Source organism: Lathyrus oleraceus, chromosome 1 (assembly GCF_024323335.1).
Source record: "Lathyrus oleraceus cultivar Zhongwan6 chromosome 1, CAAS_Psat_ZW6_1.0, whole genome shotgun sequence".
Classification (NCBI taxonomy): Eukaryota; Viridiplantae; Streptophyta; class Magnoliopsida; order Fabales; family Fabaceae; genus Lathyrus; species Lathyrus oleraceus.
In genome coordinates this window covers 259,116,726-259,122,232 of record NC_066579.1, presented here as the reverse complement: position 1 = coordinate 259,122,232, position 5,507 = coordinate 259,116,726, and the positions used below count along the sequence as shown (strand labels likewise).

The window sequence follows — 5,507 nt, the reverse complement described above, 5'->3', positions numbered from 1 at the left end:
AGAATATTTGTTGTTATTTCTTGTGTTGATGATGAAGACCTTATCAATCGTTCGATTCGAATTGCACTAAAGTCTATGAATAGAGGTGAATACGATGAGCGTTGGGTCATACATCCCATACCCAAAGATACTCAGAATGGGGGTAGGAATACTCCAGTCCCACTCCTTCTCTATTGCTTAAGGCTCGTATCGTATAATTTGATTCATGATTGATAAGTTGCTGATGTAGTCTTTTCTTTGTTGTGTTGCATCATGAAGAGAGAGAGAGAGAGAGAGAGACTTGTCAATCGTATGATCAGAATTGTGCTAAAGTCTATGAATAGAGGTGAATACGATGAGCGATGGATCATATGTCCCATACCCAAAGATACTCAAAATGGGGGTAGGAATACTCCAGTCCCACTCCTTCTTTATTGCATAAGGCTTGATGCCACACACTTCTAACCTTGACTTGACAAGCTTTTAAAGATGTCACATTTGATATACTTGAATAATCCGCTGCTTGGTATGACTGAGGATGCCTTGATTGAAGATCTTGACTTCAGGCTTCGAGCTCCACAGCTTAGAAAAAAAGTCTTATTAAGTGACCAAGGATCTTTTGGTCACTCAAATTAGACAGTGGGATTATACAAGTTCAAAGGATTTAATTGATCAAAATTGTTTTTGATCAACTTCATCATGTGTTAAGATTGGTTAAAAACTAGGTTAGGACTTAAAATCATGGTTAAGATTAATCAAACTAATCTAAGGGATCATGCTATAGTTAACCAAAGTTGATTAGAAATTCTATGTTAAAACTCCTAAGGGAGCACGTGATCATATGGATAAAATACCCAAAATTACTCTCAAAGGGCAAAATGATCATATCCTAAAAAATTGGCTAATTTTTAACAAACAAGATTCAATTAAAATTAACCAATTAATCAACTAACATCTAATTAACCTATTTAGCATTCTAGTTCAAAAATCAAAATGTTTATAAAATCAATATTTAATTCAACTTATCAATCCTAATTATATTATATTCTAACAATATTGAGAGATATAATTATTATAAATCTAATTTGGATTAAAAACCTAATCAAATTCTAAAACTTAATTAACTATTAAAATCTAATTGATCTTAACTTCTAAAATTTTAGTCATCTCTAATATCCTAGTTGATCTCTAATATCCTATTTAATCTAATGAACTAAAAGTCCTTAAAATTCCAATTATTCTCCAACAAAAATCTAAATCATCTTCTAAAATCTAATTAAGCCCAATCTCTAATTAATCCACTTAATCCTACATTCTAATTAAAAACTAATTAACAATCAAAAGGGAAAAGAATAATGTCCAAAAAAACTGGAAAATGGGCCTTGATCTATGCTGCAAGCCCACCGAAGGAATGGGGGTGTAGGCCTGAAACTGGCAGTGTTTGCCATTAAACAGATTTGGGCTTAGGAACCTAAGCCCAATCGTTGAATATAATAGTCATGGGGGATGCAGTGGACAAAAGGGGGTGCGAAGAAGAAATCTGTTTGGGCCTTAAGCCCAAACCGGATCCGAGGCCGCCAGCCGGGTTAGACTGGGTCCGTCTTCATCATTCAGTCAGAAGGTGCAAAATGAAGCTAGGTCATTGTGAGCCTCCAACAATCTGAACGCCGCCGTATCCAATCGCGATTACTCTCAATGAGACCTGAGGCGGACGAACAGAAGCCTTTCCGCAAGGGAGTCGACATAGCATCTAGAATGTCATCGTCGCTCTAATGATATCGACTCAACGTTTCAACCATTATCCTGATCCGTAAAGAAATGGATTGGAAACAAAGAGATCGCAACACACAACAAACCAGAACAAATGGCAGATTTACGTTCCAATCATGGGTTCTATTGCGTTAACAACATCGTTATTCGTCATACGTCATGGCTCAGCTTCGGTCAGTGTTTGCAGCATTTTCATTCTTTGTTTGTGAATTCGCCTCGGAGCTTGTCCGTGTCGACGCTTGGGAACGGGTCGAGAGCTATGAGTACCACGCAGTGATTTGAAGAATAGTTTCGCTTGCGGTCTGGATGAGCAATCAAGATTGTTGTGGTGGCTTCGCAGAAATTCAATCGAGCATCGTGCTCTTGGCATTCGCGATCAAGGTGTCGCATTCTGCCCTTCTCAACGAGTTCTGAATGGCCACTCCAACCTCGTTAGCGCCCCAAACATCACGTCGGCGTCGCCTTCAGGGATTACGTCTTATTCAGGCTCTTGGCAATCGTTCAACGGTGTTTTTGGGGATTTGATATTCAGGCTTCGAGCTCCACAGCTTAGAAGAAAAGTCTTATTAAGTGACCAATGATCTTTTGGTCACTCAAATTAGACAATAGGATTATACAAGTTCATAGGATCTAATTGATCAAAATTGTTTTTGATCAACTTCATCATGTGTTAAGATTGGTTAAAAACTAGGTTAGGACTACGTCAACGGTGCTTTTGGGGATTACGTCTTTGCAATCGTTCAACGGTGTTTTTGGGGATTCGATATTCATGGCGTACTACTCGACTCAGTGATTCACGCAACGACTATTGAAAGCACGAAATTGGATGAACACATATTGAGGCAAGAATGAAGACTCACCCGTTTCGGCACGGCGACGAAAACAGGTACAAATTCCCTTCCTTTGATTCTTAGTCGTTCTTCTTCCTCTGCAAACTTTCTATTTCTTCAGTGTGATTTCGCTCTGTGAGTGTGGTGAGAGGTTAACTTGAGGAGTGAAAATGGAGGCTTGAGCTCCACCAATTGAAGCTTCAACGTGAAGCTTCAATGGCATTTTCTGAGTAAGAGCTTTGGTGAGGGAGAAGGGTGGAGACGCGGTTCTGCAGTGCGATAGTGTGAGAATTGGAGATTGGTGATTCCAAAACTCCAATGATTGGAGAAGGTTATCAATATATAGTGATGAGTCTGCAACTGATTAGGGCAGGTTAGTTTCATTAGGGCAAGTTAGTTAACCTTGGGCAGGGTTAAATGTAGAATTTAGTTAATTGTTCAATAAAGTCGTTATAATTCTGTTATGGCTCTTTTCATGTTGGATTGTTAATTGGTTTGGATTGCAACTGTATTATACTCTGTTAGCTTTGCTCTGTGCAAAGTTGTTACAAGTTTGTTAACTGTTAGTTATAGTGAAATTAATTTAGTGTTTAGAAAATTCCATTATGTTGTGGTGCTTATCATTGTAGTTAAATTTATGAGGTTAAATCATGTACCAATGCAATAGTCGGAATTTAGTGGTTTGCTGTCTTTATAGAGAAAAGTTAGAATGTCGATTATTTTCAATTATTCTCTTGTTAGTTATTATAATCAGTTTTTTTTGCTTGATAGTTTTCCACGAACTCCTTTGGTTAATTACTAGTTACTCCATATATTAATGAGCTTGAAATGGTGTTAATTAGTAGTGATGGATGCTTTAATTAATCGAGGCCAGTTCTGTCAATTGCAGGAATATGCTTTTAGGAAGGAGTTATGCAGGATTTTGGTTATGGTTGCTGCTGTTTGTGCATTCGGCAGGGTAAGTTATTTTACCTTAAATATGTTAGTTAGGCCTTAGAAGTTATTGGTTAGAGCGACAGAATGGATTTGAGTTCATGTGAATTTTACAGTGAAATTTCAGACAATTGAAATGTAGATGTAGCTAGTAATTTGAAGTCGAAATGAAAATCCCAAATACTGTTGCATAAGTCGCTTCCTGCTTCTGTTTTCATGAAATGCTTGATAAAATGTATATGTCCTCTAGTAGCACTACATAGTCAATTCGACAAATCCAAATTTAAAATAAAATTTTTTGTATCACAATTATTTGTCAATGATTAACTTAGATAAATGACATTGACAGCCATGAATGAACTGTCTATACCGACCTGCTTATCACTGTCTTTCCAGATGCAACTTGGAGCACAATAACGTCGAATGCGTATATGTCACTCTTCTCGGTAAAGCGCCCAGTGGTAATGTATTTAGGAGCTAGGTATCCCATGGCGGTACTCACTTTTAGAGCTGAGAAAACAACACCTCCTGCAAGAAGTTTAGGAAATCCATTAATGGATTAAACTCTTTGTCAAGGAGAACATTCTCCACTAGAACATTCCAACAACCATTCGCATTAAAAGTAAAAATATCTTGAAAATTTGAGCAGTTTCCCATTGCCTCTTATTTGAGCTCAGTTCTGCAGATTCTGTTAAAAAATTTGGTTGTTAATTCTTCGCTCTGTGTATTATCAGGTTATGCAGGCCCTTCTGTCGTGTGAGTGTTAACAAGGCTTCGTGGGATTGAAGTGAAACTGGGCTGATGTTTATGGAAGTGATATTTGATATGAAAAGTCTGAATTGGTGTGGATTCGTTAGATTAACATAAGATTTAAAATGTATTTGGAATGTGGAATTGTATTGTAGCATGTATGAATATGTGCTAATTTGTTTGTACTTGAAAGAGTATTCAATAAAAAGTTAAATTCAAATTGAATGGCTTTTTTAAGATTAAGTAAGAATGGATCTAAATTTAAGAGGTTAGGAAAATGTTGACGGAATGAAAATATTAATGGAAATTGATGGAATTTAAAGACTCTTTTGAAAAGGTTTTTAGTAATTCATTTCGAATGGTTTTGGGATGTTAATGCCAAAAAATTTCAAAACTTAACTTATGGTATGGAAATAATGGATGAAGAAAGATATTCCCTTTCTTTTTGGATTGCTAAGTAGAACCGACTTTGGTCAACTTGTGTGGTAAAAGGAAGATTTTGTGTAATACTTGACGGTGTCGTGGTAATTATATATGGACGTAATGGACTTGACACATGTAATGAGAGGGTCTCCTTTGGGAAATGTTTGGGTTAATGGTTGTAATAGAAATGGATTGTATTGAACATTGTAATGTAGTCGAATGTATGTGTAATTGAATTGTCTTTGAATCTTTTAAAGAGAAAGTGTTTATTATACGAATGAGTTAACTTAATTTAAAATTAGAGACCATTTAAAACTAAAATCAAATTAATTTGATTAGAATCAAATTGATATTAAATCACTTTGAAAAATCTAAAGTCTATTTGAAATTAATTAGCATCAACTTGGTATTAAAATCAATTAAAAGAAACTAAGATTCATTTGAAATAAAGATAAAAAATTAGATTGAAATTCCCTAATTGAAGTTGAAATTAGCTTAAACTAATTTAACATGATGGATAAAGATGTGAGTCGGAAGGGCATGGAGAATGACCAATATTACCAAAGTCGAGATGATGTGGATTTGGGAACGGGTGATTGAGTTTGGTCAACTAATCGACCAAAAAGTCAACAATGACCTCAATTAACTGTTTGTGTTAGATCAGAGTTTCGATCAATTATCAGTCTTTGAATTTATGGATGGACTAGTGCCAGTATGGATGTATATGAATGAAACATGAGTATGCGTAGATGAAAATCAGGTCGTAGGTCAGGTGAAAAGTAAAAAGGGTAGGGCAATTTTTGGGGTACGACACATCGGAGT

The 5,507-nt window shown here is 36.0% G+C and overlaps 1 long non-coding RNA gene across 3 annotated transcripts; it reads left to right on the top strand.

The window, feature by feature from the left end:
- The first annotated feature begins 1,565 nt into the window (after positions 1–1,565).
- Positions 1,566–4,487, top strand: LOC127129958 (uncharacterized). Of its 3 annotated transcripts, none has more exons than XR_007806407.1 (4): positions 1,566–2,635; positions 3,469–3,537; positions 3,862–4,134; positions 4,247–4,487. It is a non-coding gene; the product is annotated as an uncharacterized LOC127129958 (long non-coding RNA). The 3 variants fall into 3 exon arrangements; XR_007806406.1 differs by having other exon boundaries at positions 1,569–2,635; positions 3,909–4,134; XR_007806405.1 differs by lacking the exon at positions 3,862–4,134 and having other exon boundaries at positions 1,573–2,635.
- The last annotated feature ends 1,020 nt before the right edge of the window (positions 4,488–5,507 follow it).